Source organism: Macaca fascicularis, chromosome 11, assembly GCF_037993035.2.
Source record: "Macaca fascicularis isolate 582-1 chromosome 11, T2T-MFA8v1.1".
Classification (NCBI taxonomy): Eukaryota; Metazoa; Chordata; class Mammalia; order Primates; family Cercopithecidae; genus Macaca; species Macaca fascicularis.
In genome coordinates this window covers 115,839,020-115,859,895 of record NC_088385.1, presented here as the reverse complement: position 1 = coordinate 115,859,895, position 20,876 = coordinate 115,839,020, and the positions used below count along the sequence as shown (strand labels likewise).

The window sequence follows — 20,876 nt, the reverse complement described above, 5'->3', positions numbered from 1 at the left end:
GAACTTTTCGAAGATTCATGTTTATATAAACTTTGCAAAAGGGTCATGTATATTTAATCTACTGGTATATAGACCTGACATTATCATGACAATTCCTTCTTTAATTAAAAAAAAGCAAAAATAGGAAGTTTTTACTTATTTAAATTTAAAAATTTAGGTTTTTATAGGAATGTAATACAATGTACCAATAAATAAAGGTAAATAAAGTTCAAAGAGAATCACAGGAATAAAGAGTAAGTCTCCTTTCTTTTCAAACCCCAGTCCTATTTCCCAGAGTTAAGTTTCTTAATTATTCTTTCTGGTGCTTAATAGGCATAAATACATATATTATCTATTAGGCCAAATTGTGTACTGGCTAAGTACATTATCTGTTGAATCAGACATACTTGGATTCAAATCCTTACTCTGCCACTTCCTGGCTGTGTGACTTTAAGTAAGTGACTTAACCTTTCTGAGACTCAGTTTCCTTAGCTACACAATGAGGATCATAACAGTACTTGATTCATAAGGTTATTGTGAAGATCAAATGAGATAATGTATGCTAAAAGCTGGGCAGACACAAAGCACTCAATGCATATTAGCTGTTATTATTATTGCATCTGAAAAATCATTTATATAAACAAAATATGTAGGTTTACTGTACTGGACTCCCTCAAAATCTTAATCTGCAAACCCCAAATGACATTTGAATGAAGTCAAAATTAGCCCTGAAATGTGTTGACCTCAATTTCTAAAAAAAGAGTAAGCTAAAAGGAACGGCCACTTGAATCTGAGTGGGTTACAAATCACGATTTAGATGTTTTTTAAACCACACCCTTCGTATATTATGCACAGATTGCAGGCAGTAGATTTCCCAAGAGCAATATGGCTAAAAAAATTCAGAGTGACTTGTAGAGGGTTGGCAAGAGTGGACTTTGGAATAGGCTCAATCCCATGGGAGGCCAAGTGTTAGCAGATTATAAGCCACTAAGTAGTTTACATGGTTGGGGAATGGGGAAAGGGAGTGAGGGTGTCTAAGAAACAGTCCTTCCTTGCACTTGAAGGAACCTTCACACAACTCTGGGGTGGTTCATTTGAGACCACAAAAGACCATTGTTTTTCACATGCTGTCCACTCTGGGACAGCACCACACAGAGGAGATTTGGGAGGCTAACAGTTTGCATCCATTTCTGCCTTTTTGTGTGACCTTGTGCAAATCAGACTTTTCTAGGTCTGTTCTTTCTAGGATGATTTCTTGAAAGCCAGTTAGCAGACATTGATTGATCGATTCATTCATTCATTCATTCATTCATTCATTCATTCACTGAGTTAGATACCATCCTAGGTACAAAGGATTCTACAGCTGAGTAAGGTAGAATGGTTCTTGCACTTAAGCAACTCACAATCTAGAGCTGCAATGTCCAATAGTACATTTAGCCACTAGCTACATGTGGCTATTTAAATTTAAACTTAAATGAATTTAAAGTATGCAGTTTGTACATGAAATAATTTATATAGTATAATATACAACATAAAATGTATATATAATATACAACATAAAATATGTGGCCAGGTGCGGTGGCTCACGCTTACAATCCCAGCACTTTGGGAGGCCGAGGAGGGTGGATCATTTGAGGTCAGGAGTTTGAGACCAGCCTGACCAACATGGTGAAACACTGTCTCTACTAAAAACACAAAAAATTAGTCAGGCATAGTAGCACATCCCAGCTATTTCAGAGGCTGAGGCAGGAGAATCACTTGAATCTGGCAGGCAGAGGTTGCAGTGAGCAGAGATTGTGCCACCGCACTGCAGCCTGGGCAACACAGCGAGAGTCCGTCTCAAAAAAATGTGTATACACACACACACACACACACACAATGTAAAATTTAAAAAAATTTGTCCCTCAGTCATACTAACCACATTTCAGATGCTCAATAGCTACATGTGGCTAGTGACTACTATATTGGAAAGCATATGTGTAGGCCAGCAGTCCCCAACATTTTGGCATCAGGGACTGGTTTCTTGGAAAATAATTTTTCCATGGACAGGGGTGGTTAGATAGGGGGATGGGGTTGGGGTTTCAGGATGAAACTGTTCCACCTCAGATCTTCAAGCATTAGATTCTCATAAGGAGCCTGCAACCTAGACCCCTTGCGTGTTCAGTTCACAATAGGGTTTATGCTCCTGTGAGAATCTAATGCCACTGCTGATTGACAGGAGGCGGAACTCAGGTGGTAATGCTCGCTCATCCACGGCTCACCGTGCAGCCCGGTTCCTAACAGACCAGAGACCATTATGGGTCCTCGGCCCAGGGATTGGGGACCCTGGTCTAGGACATTTCCATAATTGCAGAAAGTTCTATTGGACAGCACAGGTTTGGTAGGAGGGAGGACACTGAACACATCATTGCAAATAATTATGAGAATTGTCTTAAGTGCTATCAAGAACTAGTGCAAGCCTGGGGAATATATTAAGACCTGTTTCTACTGAAAAAAATTTTTCTTAATTAGCCAGGTCTGGTTGCTCATGCCTGTGGCCCCACTATTAGGGAGGCTGAGGCAGGAGGATTGCGTGAGCCTAGGAGGTCAAGGCTGCAGTGAGCCATGATTGTGACACTGCACGCCAGCCTGAGTGACAGAGTGAGATCCTGTCTCAAAATAAATAAATAAATAAATAAAAATAAAAAAAAGAGAATGAATGCGGGGTATGCATAAGGAGACTAGTTTTAGCTGGGAGGAGGTATCAGGGAAGGCTTCCCTGAGGAAGTGACATTTGACCTGATCCTCTGCAGATGTGATTTCAGGAAAAAGAGAAAGGATTAAGAGCATTCCAGGAAGAAGAAACTGTATGGGTAAAAGCCCTGAATTGGGAAAAAAGCTTGGTGTGTCTCAAAATCAACCAATAGATCATTAATGAACAAGTGACTTGGGGGAAAACTGCTGAGGACAACAGGGAGCAGGCCATCCAGGGTCTTGTAGTATATGACAAGAAGTTGGGATGTCATCCTGCATTTGCTGAATCGACTATCTCCTTTCTTATGAACACTGTCTTTCAAGATTGAGTTGGGTCCACCATTTTAATGAATCTGCCCCTGGCTTCTGCTGGTTTTAATCAATAGCAGAGGTAAAAATGTGGAAACTGACTCAGGCAGACCTGGGTTCAGACTCTGGCTCTGGCCCTGTCTGGGTGGCCTCGGGCCAAAGCCTTCTCCCCAAGGCTGAGTGCCTATCTGTGAAGTCAGAATAGTGATAATACCTGCAGGGCTGTTGTAAGGATCCGGGAGATAATCACTGGGAAGCTCTCAGCACAGTGCCGGGCTTTGAGTATGGGCTCGATTCATGGTGCTGGTGTTATTTGTTTTCCTCCACTCTGCATTGGTTTCCCTGATCTTCCAACTTATTAGGTAGTAGGAGTGCCTGGAAGCCATAGTCTCCAGTGCAAAACACTAAGAAGATGTCTGGTGTGGTGTGACAGCACATGTCTGAACTTGAATTCTTCCTCCGTCCTCTACCTGCTCCTCTTTCAGCCTCCCCCATCTCAGTTGATGACAATTCCATTTGTCCCATTTGGCCAGAAACTTTGGAGTCAAGTTAGACTCCTCTCTTCCTCCCATTTCACTTTTGTTGTTGTTGTTGTTGTTGAGACAGAGTCTCGCTCTGTCACCCAGGCTGGAGTGCAGTGGCGTGATCTCAGCTCACTGCAGCCTCCGTCTCCCAGGTTCAAGCGATTATCATTGCCACCCCTGTAGCTGGGATTACAGGCACACACCACCGTGCCCAGCTAATTTTTGAATTTTTTTGTAGAGATGGGGTTTTGCCATGTTGGCCAGGCTGGTCACCTGGCTCCAAGTGACCCTTCCGCCTTGGCCCCCCAAAGTGCTGGGATTACAGGCATGAGCCACCACGCCTGGCCCCATTTCACTTTCAGCCCATCAGGAAATCCTTTGGTCCTGCCTTCAACTTACACGCAGGCTCTCACCCATTCTGCTGCGATCCCCTGGTTCAAGTCTCCGTCCTCTCTCACTGGGATTGATTGCAATGATGTCTGTGCTGGTTTTCCTGCTCCTACTCTTGCCTCCCTATAGCCCATTCTCAACCCAGTGGCCAGGGGGATTCTTTAAAAGTCAGATCATGTCCTTCCTTGGCTCAAAACTCTCCCATTGTTCCCATCTCACCTCGTCTCTTTCACTATACTACACATTCATGCTGCTGCTTCCCTGCTGTTCCTCATCCATGCCAGCCAGGCTTCTGCCTCAGGATCCACCCCCTAGAAAGCTCTTCTCCAAGATACCTGCTTCACCCTCATCAAGTCTCAAATGCCACCTTCTCACCAAAGCTTACCCTAATAACTCTCTTTAAATTTGCAGCCCTCTCATATACCCGTTAGGATGGCTACTATCAAAATAAAAAATACCTGAGCTGGGCGCGGTGGCTCAAGCCCGTAATCTCAGCACTTTGGGAGACCAGTGCAGGAGGACTGCTAGAAGCCAAGAACTGTGAGACCAGCCTGGGAAACAAAGCAAGACCCCGTCTCTACCAAAAATTTTGAAAAACCAGCCAGCCATGGTTATGTGTACCTGTAGTCCCAGCTACTTGGGAGGCTGAGGAGGGAAGATTGTTTGAGCTCAGGGTTTTGAGGCTGCAGTGAGCTATGAATGTGGCACCACACTCCAGCCTGGGTGACAGAATGAGACCCTGTCTCAAAAAGAAAGAAAGACCAAAAAAATTAGAAAATAACAAGTGTTGGTGAAGATATGGAGAAATTGGAACTTTCGCACACTGTTGGTAAAATATTAAACAGTGTAGCCATTATAGAAAACAGTATGGCAGTTCCTCAAATGTAAAAATAAAAATAATGCTATTTGTCATTGATGGACATTTGGGTCTTTGCTATGAATGTGGCACATATACACCATGGAATACTATGCAACCATAAAAAAGGATGAGTTCATGTCCTTTGTAGGAACATGGATGCAACTGGAAACCATCATTCTCAGCAAACTATCGCAAGAACAGAAAACCAAACACCACATGTTCCCACTCATAGGTGGGAACTGAACAATGAGATCACTTGGACACAGGAAGGGGAATATCACACACCAGGGCCTGTCATGTGGTGGGGGGGGGAGGGATAGCATTAGGAGATATACCTAATATAAATGATGAGTTAATGGGTGCAGCACACCAACATGACACATGTATACATATGTAACAAACCTGCATGTTGTGCACATGTACCCTAGAACTTAAAGTATAATAAAAACTTAAAAAAGAATAATGCCATGTGACCCAGTAATTCCACTTCTGGTTATAGATGCAAAATAATGGAAAGCAGGGTGTTGAAGAGATGTTTGTATTTCCATGTTCACAGCAGCATTATTCACTATAGCCAAACATGAAAACAACCCGTGCCCATGAACTGAGGGATGGATGAATAATATTCCATTGTGCAATATTGCTAAAATCTCCTCTCTTAGCAATTTTCGAGAAACAAAATGTGGTCTATCCACATTTGGAGTATTATTCAGCCTTAAAAAGGAAGGATATTTGGGCCAGCGCAGTGGCTCACGCCTGTAATCCCAGCACTTTGGAAGGCCGGGGCAGGTGGATCACTTGAGTTCAGGAGTTCAAGACCAGCCTGGCCAACATAGTGAAACCCCATCTCTACTAAAAATGCAAAAATTAGCCAGGTGTGTGGTGGCATGCACCTGTAATCCCAGCTACTCGGGAGGCTGAGACATGAGAATCGCTTGAACCTAAGAGACGGAGGTTGCAATGAGCCGAGCTTGTGCCACGGCACTCCAGCCTGGGCAACAGAGTGGGACTCCGTCTAAAAAAAAAAAAAAAAAAAAAGAAGGAAATCTAGACAGTCCTACAATGCAGATGAAGCTTGCAGACACTGTGCAAGCAAAGCAGCACAAAAAGACAAATACAGTACGATCTCACTTATTTGAGGTGCCTAGAGCAGTCAGATCCATACAGACAGAAAGTAAAATGGTGGTTCCAGGAACTCGGTGGTGGGGGGAGAAGGAATGGGGAGTTGGTGTTTAATGGTACTGAATTTAAATTTAAATTTTGCAAAATGAAAAGAGTTCTGCAGATGGATGATGGTGATGATTGTACAACAATGTGAACATGCTTAATGCCAGGGAACTGTATACTTAAAAATGGTTAAGAATGGGCCAGGCGCAGTGGCTCATGCCTGTAATACCAGCAATTTGGGAGGCTGAGGCAGGCAGATCACTTGAGGCCAGAAGTTCGAGACCAGCCTGGCCAACATGGCAAAAATCGTCTCTGCTAAAAATGCAAAAATTAGCCAGGTGTGGTGGTGTGCACCTTTAATCTCAGCTACTCAGGAGGCTGAGGCATGAGAATCACTTGAAACTGGGAGGTAGAGGTTGCAGTAATCAAAGATCGTGCTACTGCACTCCAGCCTGGGTGACAGAGTGAGACTCTGTCTCAAAAAAAAAAAAAAGAAAAAAAAAAAGGTTAAGATGGTAAGTTTGATGTTATGTGTATTTAATCACAATTGAAAAAAAGCTACAGCCTTCTTCCTCTATCCTCCAATACCATGTTCTCTTTTTTTCATAGCACGTATTATCTGCTAATAAACGCTATAATTTGTTTATTTATTGTTTAGTGTTTGCCTTCCTTTGTGAGAGTTTCACAAGGGTGGGATCTGATGTATCTCAAGTGTGTAGGATATTGCTGTCAGTTTCACCTACTACTGGATTCCAGCATAGACCAATATAGACAGGCCAAATGATTAGGAAAGCTTCATGAATGAAAAACCAGAAAAATCTGTCCATTGGCTGTATTATTTTCCCTGACAGTGGGGCCACTATTAAGTTTTAGCAGCTGCGTAGCCCAGTCTAACTGGAAAGACTAGCTTTGTTTCTTCACATCTACTTTCTGCTTCCTCATATTCCTTTTTTGAGACAGGCTTTCACTCCAGTTGCCCAGGCTCGAGTGCAGTGGCACAATCATGGCTCACAGCAGTCTCAACCTCCTGGGCTCAGTTGATTCTTTCACCTCAACCTCCCGAGTAGCTTGGACTACAGGCACATGACACCACACCTGGCTAATTTTTTGTATTTTTGGTAGAGACAGGGTTTCACTGTGTTGTCCAGGCTGGTCTCAAACTCCTGGGCTCAAACAATCCACCTGCTTTGGCCTCCCAAAGTGCTGGGATTACAGGCTTGAACCACATACATGCCCGTATTTCCTCATTTTCTTAGATGAAATCAGGGAGGTTGGGAGAACAGCAGTTTGAGTTACTGATTACATGAAAACAATTTTTTATTTAATATTTTAAAAATGTTAAATTGACAAATAAAAATTACATATGTATGGTACAGAACATGTTGTTCTGAAATATGTGTAATTGTGAAATGACTAAATCAAGCTAATTAACATATGCGTCATCTCACATCCTTTTTTGTGGTGAGTACACTTAAAATCTCTTTTCTTAGCAATTTTCAAGTATACAGTACTCTAAATTGTTATTAACTATAGTCTCCGTGTTGTACGACAGATCTCTTGAACCTATTTCTCTTGTCTAACTGATTTTTTTTTTTTTTTTCTGAGACAGTCTCACTCTGTTGCCCAGGCTGGAGTACAGTGGCATGATCTCGGCTTACTGCAGCCTCTGCTTCCCAGGCTCAAGCGAATCTCCTGCCTCAACCTCCTGAGTAGCTCGGATTACAGGCACCCGCCACTGCGCCCGGCTAAGTTTTATATTTTTGGTAGAGACGGGGTTTTGCCATGTCAGCCAGGCTGGTCTCGAACTCCTGACCACAGGTGATTGGCCTGCCTCGGCCTCCCAAAGTGCTGGGATTAGAGGCATGAGCCACTGCGCCCAGACTAATTGAAATTTTTTTTACCTGCAGCAACTCCCTAATTCCTCCAAGCCCCTACCAAGCTCCTGGTAATCACCATTCTACTCTCTGCTTCTATGAGTTTCACTTTTTTAGATTCCACATGTAAGTGAGATCATACAGTATTTGTCTTTCTGTGCCTGGCTTATTTCACTTAACACAATGTCCTCCAGGTTCGTTCATGTTGTTGCAAATGAGTGGATTTCCTTCTCTCTTAAGGCTGAATGGTATTCCATTGTGTATATACCACATTTTCTTGATCCATTCATCTCTTGATGGACACTTAGGTGGATTCCATAGGTTGGTGATTGTGAATAAGGCTGCAATGATCATACGACTATTGCTATTGAAATTGTCCCAGGTAAGCTCTTCGAGCCCATGTTAAATCAGGTAAGGATTTGTGTTTGAGTTCTAGGGGAGAAGCTAGAAGCAGGTTGTGGTTCCTCTGAGAAGATCTCTGCATAGAGACACAGGGCAAGAGGAGGTGGCAAAGGCACACATGAGACTTCCTGCTGGCTCCCATCCCCCTGAGACCGAGTGGGGCCAAAGTAGAGGGAGGATCCCCGGACAAGGAGGAGAGATAGGGCATCATCGTCACCCACTTCAGGCAAAAAGTAGGGAGTTATTGTAATAGCCTGGGCATCCTCCAAGGGAACCCACCATGGCCTTTAAAACCTCACACTTGGCTGGGCGTGGTGGCTCACGCCTGTAATCCCGGCACTTTGGGAGGCCGAGGCGGGTGGATCATGAGGTCAGGAGATCGAGACCATCCTGGCTAACACGGCGAAACTCCGTCTCTACTAAAAATAAAAAAAATTAGCCAGGCGTGTGCGGGTGCCTGTAATCCCAGCTACTCAGGAAGCTGAGGCAGGAGAATGGCGTGAACCGAGGAGGCAGAGCTTTCAGTGAGCCGAGATCGTGCCACTGCACTGCCTGGGCAACAGAGCGGGGCTCCATCTCAAAAAAACAAACAAACAAACAAACAAAAAAAACACCTCACACTCAAAGCTGCTCACACTCCTTCATTTCAAAAATGTTTACATTTTATGCCAGCCAGCTTCACTTAAGGAATGTGTGTTTCAATGACTTAAGGGGACTAGTCTGGGCCAGCTGCAGTGGCCCTTGTCTATAATCCCAGCACTTTGGCAGGGGCCAAGATGGGAGGATCTCTTGAGGTCAGGAGTTCGAGACCAGCCTGGCCAACATGGTAAAACCCTGTCTCTATTAAGAGCACAAAAATTAGCCGGGCGTGGTGGTGCACGCCAGTAATCCCAGCTACTCGGGAGGCTGAGGCACAAGAATCGCTTGAACCTGGGAGGCGGAGGTTGAAGTGAGCCAAGATCATGCCACTGCACTCCAGCCTGGATGACAGAGCGAGACTCTGCCTCAAAAAACAAAACAAAAAATCTCACGCTCAAAGCTGTTCACACCCCTTCACTTCAAAAATGTTTACCTTTTATGCCAGCCAGCTTCACCTCTGAGGAATGTGTGTTTCAGTGACTTAAGGGGAACAGTCTGGGCTAGGTGCAGTGGCTCTTGTCTATAATCCCATCACTTTGGGAGGCCAAGGCAGGAGAATCACTTGAGCTCAGGAGTTTGAGATCAGCCTGGGCAACGTAGCAAGACTCCCTCTCCAAAAATTTATCTGGGTGTGGTGCCTGTGGTGACAGCTGCTTGGGATGCTGAGGCAGAAAGATCAATTAAGCCTGGAAGGCTGAGATTGCAGTGAGCTATGATTGCACCGAGCTATGATTGCACCACTGCACTCCAGCCTGGGCGACAAAGTGAGACCCAGTCTGAAAAACAAAACAGAACGAAAACCACTACACTCCGGAGGCCAAAGAAAGAAAGTCTCCCTGAAAAGAGGCCATTGTTCGGGTGGCCTTGGGTCTTAGGGAGGATTATTCCAGGGCTCACTGGCCTAGACAGTGGCTTTACAGCCCCAGCTAAACTCTTCTCTGGGCTGTCTAAAAGAGTTATGCAGATTTGCATGTGATTGATTATATGATCTTGGGCAATTTATTTAACTTCCTTGAGACACAAGGGGGTGCTCGGGTCACCTTTGAGGGCATTTTCAGCTCTACAAGACTGATTCTCAGTTCTCTGAATGAATGTGCCTGGCACCAGCCTGGATTATGGCAGTTATTCTGGTGTATTTATTAACTTATTTATTTGATTACTTTTTTTTTTTTTTTGAGACAGGGTCTCTCTCTGTTGCCAAGGCTGGAGTGCAGTGGCACGATCATGGCTCACTGTAGCTTTTGAACTCCTGCACTCAAGCAATCCTCCCGCCTTGGCTTTCCAAAGTGCTAGACTTTGGAGCTACCCTGTGAGCTACCCTGCCCAGCCTGGTGTGATTATTAATAGTATCTCATTCACTCTTGAACCCAGGGTTTCTCAGCCTCTACACTATTCACGTTTTAGACCAGACAATACTTTGTAGTAGGGGACTGTCCTATGCATTGTAGGATGTTTAGCAGCATTTCTGGCCTCCTCTACCCACCAGATGTCACTCTCACTCCCACCAGTTGTGACCACCAAAGCTGTCTCTAGACATTGCCGATGCTCGTGGGAGACTAAGTTGCCCCGGGTGAAAACCACTGCTCTAGGGCTGGGCGCCATGGCTCACACCTGTAAACCCAGCAGTTTGGGAGGCTGAAGCAATCACTTGAGGTCAGGAGTTCGAGACCAGCCTGGCCAACTCTTTTTACAAAAATTAGCTCGGCGTTGTGGTGGATGCCTGTAATCCCAGCTACTCAGGAGGCAGAGGCAGGAGAATCGCTTCAATCCAGGAGGCAGTCACTCATTTCTACAGCATCTTCAGATTTCTCTTTAAGCCTCACTCCTCTGACTTGAGTCATGCTGGCACCCTGTACATGTTTGCTTAACAACGTGTGCATCTTCTGCAATGCTCAAGGTAACTTTGGTAAAAGGCTCGAAGTTCCATGGGGGCGAGAACTCAAATCTGACACAGACAGGGTCCCCTCTGTATGGCTGTTAAATGAACGAGTGGATACATAAGTTACAAAGACAAGGCCAGAAGTGGTGGCTCGCGCCTGTAATCCCAGCTTCTTGGGAGGCCAAGGCAGGCTGATTATCTGTGGTCAGGAGTTTGAGACCAGCCTGGCCAACATAGCAAAACCCTGTTTCTACTAAAAATACAAAAATTAGCCAGGCGTTGTGGCTTGTGCCTTTAATCCCAGCTACTCGGGAGGCTGAAGAATGAGAATCTCTTGAACCCGGGAGGCAGACGCTGCAGTGAGCGGAGATCATGCCAATGCACTCCAGCCTGGGCGACAGAGCGAGACTCTATCTCAAAAAAAAAAAAAAAAAAAAAAAAGGAAAAGTTACAAAGACAAATGACCCTGAAAGTTGCAGCACAGGCCTTTTGGTCCTCCAATAGGAAGAGTAACCCTCTCCTCTCTGCACAGGCCATGTCAGAGAATGAGTAAGTGTGTGCGCGCTCAACTCAGGCAGAGCTGGTTTTGGATCCTGACTTTCTGGCTAACTTGGTAGGTGATCTTGGGCAAGTTCCTTGTTTTTCTTTAGGCCTCAGTTTTATCATCTGTGAAGTGGGGCCAGCAATGGCACCCACCTCCTAGGGCATGAGGGTTCCTTGAGATGATGCTTATAATGTGCTTAGCGGAGCTACCAGCCCCTGGTAAAGGCTTCATGAATGCTAACTATGATTTATTTTTTATCATTACCTTTTGTCCAGGATATAAGCAAGTCGTCTGCTATCCTAGGAACAAGCTCATTGCTATTCAGGCTGATGGGGATGGCAAAAAAATGCAAATAAATAAAATCCACAGAGAACTAAAATTTCCATTAATTATAGACTTCAGAAACGGAAGGAAACTTCAAGGTCATCACGTCCAACCCCTCACACCCTGTCTCCCTAATTCAGAGCAGGCAGGCATCAGATGGTAACTTTCAGACTTCTGGGGCCGCCATCATCTGATTAAAACTCAGGTTCTTGGGTCCCACTCTGTAGAGATGCAAAAGCATTAGTAGGTCTAGAGTACGGCCCAGGAATCAGTGTTTTAATCAGTTCCACAGGGGTATTCTTGGCTTCAGGTACAGAAGCTTTGGCTGACTGGGTAAGATCATGGGTTTTGGAGCTACTTGAGCCAGGGTCCTGGTATACTGCGTATTATCTAGGAGACCTGGAACCATTGGTGTAAACTCTTCTAGCCTCAGTTTACTTGTCTATAAACTGGAGATTTTTTTGAGACAGGGTCTCACTCTGTCACCCTGGCTGGAGTGCAGTGTTGCAATCATAGCTCACTGCAATCTCGACCTCCTGGGCTCAAGTGATCCTCCCACCTCAGCCTCCCCAGTAGCTGAGACCACAGGTGCACACCACCATGATCAGCTAATTTTTAAATTTTTTGTATAGACATGGTCTTGCCATGTTGCCCAGGTTGGTCTCGAACCCTTGGGCTCAAGTGATCCTCCCACCTCAGCGTCCCAAGTGTTGGGATTATAGGTGTGAACCACTGTACCTGGCTGAAAGTAGAGTTATTAATAATACTTCCCTGTTATGACTGTTGAGTGCATTACATAAGATAGTTTATAACACTCAGGCTTGGACCTGGCATTCTGAAGTGATGCATAAATATTAAATATCATTACTCCTGAGCCAATCACATGGACACCTGCCTCTGCTGCAATGACTCTCAAGAGAGGGAGCCCACTGCCTCCTAAAGCAGCCGTTTTCATCTCTGGGCTGCTCTGCCTGATAAGGCTCCTCTTTATATTGAGTTGAGATCTGCTTCCTTCTTTCTTATACCCAGAAGTTCAAGCTCTGTCCTTAGGATTATGGTTGAGAAGCACCTTCTTTCACAGGTCAGAGCCTCAAATATTTGAAGACAGAGGTTCATCTCCTGGGAAGACTCTTCTTAAATCCTACAGCTTAGGGAGTGCCCCAGATCTTGTCTTGAAGAAGACAAAGCAAGTCCATATGTTAGTGACCTTGGCAGTCTCTGCTGCTCCAAGTGCACAGCATCTAACTACATTTGTTGATAAGTTTCAGACTCCAAAGACGCCCAGTGCCACATCACCAGGGTATCTGGGACAAAGCTGAGGGATACTGGTTATCAGTGTTTTTTTTTTTGTTTGTTTGTTTTTTTTTTTTTTTTTTTGAGACTGAGTCTGGCTCTGTCGCCCAGGCTGGAGTACAGTGGCCGGATCTCAGCTCACTGCAAGCTCCGCCTCCCGGGTTTACGCCATTCTCCTGCCTCAGCCTCCGGAGTAGCTGGGACCACAGGCGCCCGCCACCTCGCCCGGCTAGTTTTTTGTATTTTTTAGTAGAGACGGGGTTTCACCGTGTTAGCCAGGATGGTCTCGATCTCCTGACCTTGTGATCCGCCCGTCTCAGCCTCCCAAAGTGCTGGGATTACAGGCTTGAGCCACCGTGCCCGGCTTATCAGTGTTTTTTTATCAAGTTCCCCAAACGAGATGATGCAACCCTGCCTTCCACTGGCAGATGAGCCTCGCTGTGAAGATGTCTTCTTATACTATTTGTACTATTTGGCAGAGCTGGGGAGAAAGGGATGAATATTTAACAAAAGCCTCAGCCCTCCACCTCTCCAATCCCCCTAATCCAAACCACCAGCACCTCTTCTCCCACTGGCCACACAGCTTCCTTCCTGGCCTCCCTGACTCCTCCTCAGTCATCTTTTCGTATTAATCAGGCCTTTGATTTTTTTTTTTTTTTTTTGAGACGGAGTCTGGCTGTGTCACCCAGGCTGGAGTGCAGTGGCACGATCTTGGCTCACTGCAAGCTCTGCCTCCTGGGTTGACGCCATTCTCCTGCCTCAGCCTCCTGAGCAGCTGGGATTCAGGCGCCCGCCACCACGCCTGGCTAATTTTTTGTATTTTTAGTAGAGACGGGGTTTCACCATGTTAGCCAGGATGGTCTCGATCTCCTGACCTAATGATCTGCCCACCTCGGTCTCCCAAAGTGCTGGGATTACAGGAGTGAGCCACCGCGCCCGGCAACCTTTGTTTATATTCTGATGCTTCAACATCTTGGAGCCTTGCTGGCCCTGGAGGGACTTGCCCCTCTCAGAGTTAACTAATTCCTAGAAATAGCAAACAGCTCACCTGCCAGCGTGCCTCTGCTATACAAACCAATCAAGCCAGAGCCTCATGTCTCTCTAGCTGCCTCCTTTATCCAGCTCCCAGACTCCAGGCCACATCTACCTGCCCTCATCACCCCAGAACCAGGCATGAGACAATTAAGGAGAGCCCCTGTGCTCCAGAGAAGGGCGAAATTATTCAAACGAACCAATCCCAAGCCTGCAGCCTCTGCCTTACCCATTTCTTTCCTGGGAAACCACAATAAAGGCTCTTGCTCACGTTCTCCTCCTATTCCCTCTGCCTCCTGACAAACCATGGGGTTGCCCTGTGTGCCCCTTACAGTGTGGCGTGCCCCTTCTTCTTGGGATCTGTAAGTATGACAGAGTATATCTTGCCCATAGCTCACATCTCATAATCTCTCAGCCTTGCCATACCTAAATAATATTAAAACCTATATTTAAAAAACGCTTTCTGGGGTGGGCACAGCGGGTCATGCCTGTAATCCCAGCACTTTGGGAGGCCGAGGCAGGTGGGTCACCTGAGTTCAGGAGTTTGAGACTATCCTGGCCAACATGGTGAAACTCCATCTCTACTAAAAATACAAAAATTAGCCGGGCGTGGTGGCAGGCAGCCGTAATCCCAGCTACTCAGGAGGTTGAGCCAGGAGAATCTCTTGAATCTGGCAGTGGGAAGTTGCAGTGAGCCAAGACTGTGCCACTGCACTCCAGCCTGGGCAACAAGAGCGAGACTGTCTCAAACAAAACAAAGCAACCCGCTTTCCTCCATTGATTCATCCTCTTGCGGGAGAATGTGCCAAGTGACCTCAAAACTCAACTCTGATCATCTTCCACCATCTCACTACTACTTGAAACCCCTCCATGGCATCCCACTGGTCTTAGGACAACACAGAAAATCCTCACTGTGACCTCCAGGGCTCTGTGTGATGCCAGCTGTCTCTCTGACCTATGTTCCCTGGTCTCACCTCCAGACCTTTGCACTAGCTGTTCTCCCTACTCCTCCCTTATTGTGTGGGACCGTCTTTGTCCCCTTGATCTCTCCTTGGGGAGGTCTTTTCTGATCACTCATTTTTTTCTTTAGACCTCAGTTTTCTCATCTATAAAGTGGGAACAGCAATGGCACCCACCTTCTAGGGCATGAGGGTTCCTTGGGTACCATTGCTGTCCCCACTTGGCACCCTGTTTGCTTCCTCCTCAAGATATATTTCATTTGCAAATCTATAATGATGTATTTGTTTACTTGTATATTAACCACCTTGCCAACCAGAGCATCCACTTCTCGCGGGCAGGGACCATGTCAATTTCATCCTCCACTGGACCCCAGCACTCAGCATAAGTCAGCCCTCAATAGATGCTTATGGAAATACTGAATGGTGCTGCTAGGCTCTGCCAGATGCTCTCAATAGATAGACTCCTTTGATCTCCATGGCAACCCTGTGAGGTAGGGATTACCATTTCCATTTTATAGGTGAGGAAACTGAGGCTCAGAGAAACAAATTAACCTACCCAGGGTCACACAGGTACTGAATGGTGTGAGTAGGGCATTCAAACCCAAGTCACTCTGTTTGCCAGGGTTGGGCTCTCTTATCTATTCTGGTGGACCACCTCTCCAACTCTGAGTGCCACCCACAGATAATCACAGCTTCAACTTCCTTTTCAGTCTGACAGCTTGAACTCTGATAGTCTGAACTCAAGGGACAAAACTCCAGAAGCCCAGATGAAAAGAGAAAACTTCCCTACTTAAAATACCGGGCTGAGCGCAGTGGCTCACGCCTGTAATCTCAGCACTTTGGGAGGCCGAGACAGGCGGATCACTTGAAGTCAGGAGATCGAGACCAGCCTGGCCAACATGGTGAAACCCCGTCTCTACTAAAAATACAAAAATTAGCCGGGTGTGGTGGCGGATGCCTGTAATCCCAGCTACTTGGGGGGCTGAGGCAGGAGAATTGCTAGAACCCGGGAGACGGAGGTTGCAGTGAGCCAGAATTGTGCCCCTGCGCTCCAGCCTGGGTGACAGAGTGAAATTCCATCTCAAATAAAATAAAATAAAATAAAATAAAATACCTGAATCAGGGCTGGGCATGGTGGCTCACACCTGTGATCCCAACACTTTGGGAATCACTTGAGCTCAGGAGTTTGAGACCAGCCTGGGCAACATAGCAAGACCTTGTTTCTACTAAAATGAAAAAAAAAAAATTCACTAAGCATGGTGGCACATAGCTGTAGACCCAGCTACCTGGGGGGCTGAGGTGAGAGGATTGCTTGAGCCTGGGAAGTCGAGGCTGCAGTGAGCCCAGATCTGCACTCCAAGCTTGGGTAACAGAGTAAGGCCCTGTCTCAAAAAAATAAACAAATAACAATACCTGAATCAAGTCACAGGCCCTAATTTAAGGTACCGAGGAAAATTCTATGGTGGTACAAACAAGATCTTTAGGTTGACAGCTATTTCCTCAAGTTCTTCTCTTCCTTAAATAGCAAAATTATGTAAAACAAATGTTCCCTGCTATTTTGGTAAATTATATGCTATATATATACATATACAACAAATGGCAAGAGAATGTGAGCCAGCCTGTTTTGAAGCCTTCATATATTTAACATATGCCACTGCTATTTTCTTTTTCTTTCATATTACTTTTTTTCCCCTCGGGAAATCTTGGCTCATGTACTTGATAAATTCTTTTAGGAACCCGACTGATTCAAAATGCAGACTGGCTTTCTGAGGACTGCATAATTTAATGTCAAAGGTCCTTCTTTATTTCTGTTTTAAAACAAAGTTTAATAAACACAGGTGCCCTCGCTTCTTGTGGTTTTCCAGCGAAGAAATGTGAGCAGGTCCAGGTTTAAAACTGCAGGGAGGTTGGGCTCTGTGGCTCACGCCTGTAATCCCAGCACTTTGGGAGGCCGAGGCAGGAGGACTGCTCAAGCCCAGGAGTTTGAGACCAGTCTGGGCAACATAGTGAGACCCTAACTCTATAAGAAATTTAAAAATTCGCTGGATATGGTGGCGAACGCCTGCAGTCCCAGCTACTGTGGAAGCTGAGGCAGGAGGATCGCTTGAGCCCAGGAGTTGTAGGGTACAGTGAGCTTTAGTGCACTACTGCACTCCAGCCTGGGTGACAGAGCAAGACCCTGTCTCAAAAAATAAATACATAAAACTGCAGAGAGCTAAGCCATTTTCTCAAAGTCACTTTTTACAAGGGTCAGTGTACTCCAAACTCAAGGTAGAGAGGTGACTTGGAGAAGACAGGTTGCTGAAAGCTCATATTTCCTCGTTGCTCACAATTTTCCTGTTCATCAAGCTCAGTTAATACTCGCGACTGTCTGTAAACCAGCTGTCATCCCCACTTCACAGACGAAAGCAGAGCATAGCCATGCTTAACAGCATGCTGCTCCATCAACTAGAGCATGGTCAATAATCGCTGTTGTTATTTATATTTATCGTAAGAACAGTAGATGCCCAGTTTAAAAATATCAAACATTACAGAAGGGTCCAAAATGAATAAGCAAAAAAAAAAAAAAAAAAAAAAAAAAAAAAGTGTGTCTTCTCTCAAAATGTCCCATTCCTATCCAGTTCTCCTCCCCAGAAGAAACCAGCATTAGACTTCTTACATGTCCTTCCCAACTGTCTGTGATTGTCTAAGCATGACGCCTCTAGAGCAATATTTCTCAGGCTTCAGCATGCACACAAATTGCCTGGAGACTGGTTACAATGCAGATACTGATTCAGTAGGTTTGGGACAGGGTCTGAGACTCTGCGTTTCTCGCATTTCTTGTTTTTTTATTTTTATTTTTTTGAGACAGGGTCTTTTTCTGTCATCCAGGCTAGAGTGCAGTGGTGAAATCACAGCCCACTGCAACCTCAAACTCCTGGGCTCAAGTGATTCTCCCACGTCAGCCTCCTGAGTAGCTGGGACTACAGGCAACGCCGCTACGCCTGACTAATTTCTGTCTTTTTTGTAGAGATGGAGGTCTCGCTTTGTTACCCAGGCTGGTCTATAGCTCCCGGGCTCAAGCACTCTTCCAGCCTCAGCCTCCCAAAGTGCTGAGATTACAGGTATGAGCCACGACACCTGACCAAGATTCTGCCTTCTAACAAGCTCCTAAGGGATTGCTAGAGCCTCTGGTTCAGAACCACACTTAAGTTTTTCTTTTTTTTTTTTTTTTTTTTGCGATGGTGTCTCGCTCCGTTGCCCAGGCTGGAGTGCAGTGGAGCCATCTTGGCTCACTGCAGCCTCTGCCTCCTGGGTTCAAGTGATTCTCCTGCCTCAGCCTCCCAAATAGCTGGGATTGCAGGCACGAGTCACCATGCCCAGCTAATTTTTGTATTTTTAGTAGAGACGAGGTTTCACCATGTTGGCCAGGCTGGTCTCAAACTCCTGACCTCAAGCGATCTGTTCATCTGGCCTCCCAAAGTCCTGGGACTACAGGCATGATCCTCCGCATCTGGCCGGGACCACACTTAAGTTTTTGAGTATCAAGGACCTAGCTCTCAGGACCATATTATACCACTTTTTCTTTAGGGAGAAACAGTCTCACTTTGTTCTCCAAGCTGGTCTCAAACTCCTGGCTTCAAGTGATCTTCCCACTTCTGCCACCCAAAATGCCAGGATGGTAGGCATGAGCCACTGTGCCCAGCCCATTTTATAGCACATTTAATAATGAGTCTCAACAATCTTTCCCTGTTGACCCCTACAGATCAGCGTGTGTGTATGTATGTATGTATGTGCGTGTGTATGTATGTATGTGCGTGTGTATGTATGTATGTGTGTGTGTATGTATGTATGTGCGTGTGTATATGTTTATTGTGGTAAAATATATGTAAAGTAAAATTTACCATTGACAATTTTTTTTTTTGAGACGGAGTCTACCTCTGTTGCCCAGGCTGGAGTGCAGAGGCACGATCTCAGCTCACTGCAACCTCCTGCTCCCAGATTCAAGCAATCCTCCTGCCTCAGCTTCCTGAGTTGCTGGGTTACAGGCATGACCCACCACGCCCGGCTAATTTTTGTATTTTCAGTAGAGACAGGGTTTCACCATGTTGGCCAGGCTGCTCTCAAACTCCTGACCTCAAGTGATCTGCCCTCCTGAGCTTCCCAAAGTGATGGGATCACAGGACCATAAACCATTTTAAGTGTACAGTTAGTGGCATTAAGTACATTCACAATGTTGTGCAACCATCACTATCATCCATCTCCAGAATTTTTTCATCCTCCCCAGCTGTACCCATTAAACACTAACTCCCTGTCCTCTCTTCCCCCTAGTCCTGGTAACCACTATCCTGCTTTCTATATCTGTGAATGTCACTGTTCTAGGTCCACTCACGTCGGTAGAATCCTCATATAGGTAGAATCCTTTTGTGACTGGCTTACTTCACTCGCATAATATCTTCAAGGTTCTTCCATGTTGTAACCTGTGTCACAATTTCCTTTCTTTTTAAGCCTGGATAATAGTCTATTGTATGCATTGTTCATATTTTGTTTATGCGTTTATCTGTTGGATGTTTGTACCTTTTGGCTGGTTGTTTCTGCCTTTTGGCTATTTTGATAAAGGCCAACTTAAAAATTTTTAACGTTTTTATTTATTTATTTTATTTATTTTTTAAATTATACTTTAAGTTCTAACATTTTTATTGATTTATTTTTAATTTTTTTTTGAGACAGGGTCTAGCTCTGTTGCCCAGGCTGGAGTGCTATGGTGTGATTGTGGCTCACTGCAGCTTTGACCTCCCAAGCTCAAATAATCCTCCCACCTCAGCCTCCCGAGTAGCTGGGACCACAGACACGCACCACCATGCCCAGCTAATTTTTTAAAATTTTTTGTTGCGGTGAGGGTCTCATTATGTTGCCCAGGCTAGTCTTGAATTGGGATTGATCAAGCAATTCTCTCGCCTCGGCCTCCCAAAGTGCTGAGATTACGGGCATGAGCCACTTTGCATGGCTATAAACACATTAAAAAAGTGGATGTGCTATATCCATTTAATCACCCCTGTCCCAGTGATCATTTCTAGTGTTCTATTATCACAATCAAAGCTGCAAACAGCATGCTAGCAGCAGAAGGGACTATAGCAGGGGGGCTGGGACTGGAGACACTGAAGGCAGATGACTTTGCCAAAGCCTGGCTTAGCCACTTACTGTGTGACCTTGGACAAGCTTACAGCCCCTCTGTGCTTAAGTGTCCTTATTTGTAAAATAGGGATAGTGAAAGTGCATGTTAAATAAGATAATCCACAAGGCACTGAACTCTGGACCAGACACATGGCAAACTAATAGTCCATATCAGCTGTTCTTTATTCTTATTATTTTTTTCACAGAGTTCACCGTGTCACCCAGCCTGGAGTGCAGTGGTGTGATCTCAGCTCACTGCAACCTCTGTTGCAGTGAATCACCTCACTGAGGTGATTCTCCTGCCTCAGCCTCCTGAGTAGCTGGGATTACAGGTGCCCACCACCATGCCCAGCTAATTTTTGTATTTTTAGTAAAGACGAGGTTTCACTATGTTGGCCAAGCTGGTTTGAAACTCCTGACCTCAAATGATCTGCCCGCCTCGGCCTCCCAAAGTGCTGGGATTATAGACTTGAGCTGCTGTGCCTGGCCCCGTATCAGCCATTATTGGTATCGTAAGTCATCACCTACTTTTTTCCATCCCTGTAATGAATTGCCAGCAGAACATAGCTGGTGGCAGCACAGGACATTTAAACATTGTGAAAGATATCACAAATTACCTTCCAAAAGGCTGCAGTGGTCACTATTAGTCCATAGAAGGAAGCAGGGAGCCGTGGATGGTCCCTGCGGAGAAGATGTGACAAAAGGAGTATTCAAGGAGGATGATCAGGCCACACAGCGAGTTCTTTCTGTGATGTCCTCAGAGTCAAGGGTGCTGATCCATTGACCTTGCCTTCATCCCTGAAGATGAATTGAGA

General features: G+C 45.4%; 1 protein-coding gene across 4 annotated transcripts in view; it reads left to right on the top strand.

The window, feature by feature from the left end:
- SVOP (SV2 related protein) overlaps positions 1-20,876 on the top strand; it is a 101,070-nt gene that overhangs the window by 1,628 nt on the left and 78,566 nt on the right. The window contains exon 2 of one of the 4 annotated variants that reach the window (XM_065524764.2): positions 17,918-18,011. The exons of the other annotated variants lie outside the window; for them this stretch is intronic. The gene's annotated coding sequence lies outside the window, so the exon portion shown is untranslated. The remainder of the gene's footprint in view (positions 1-17,917; positions 18,012-20,876) is intronic. 4 annotated transcript variants of the gene reach the window in all.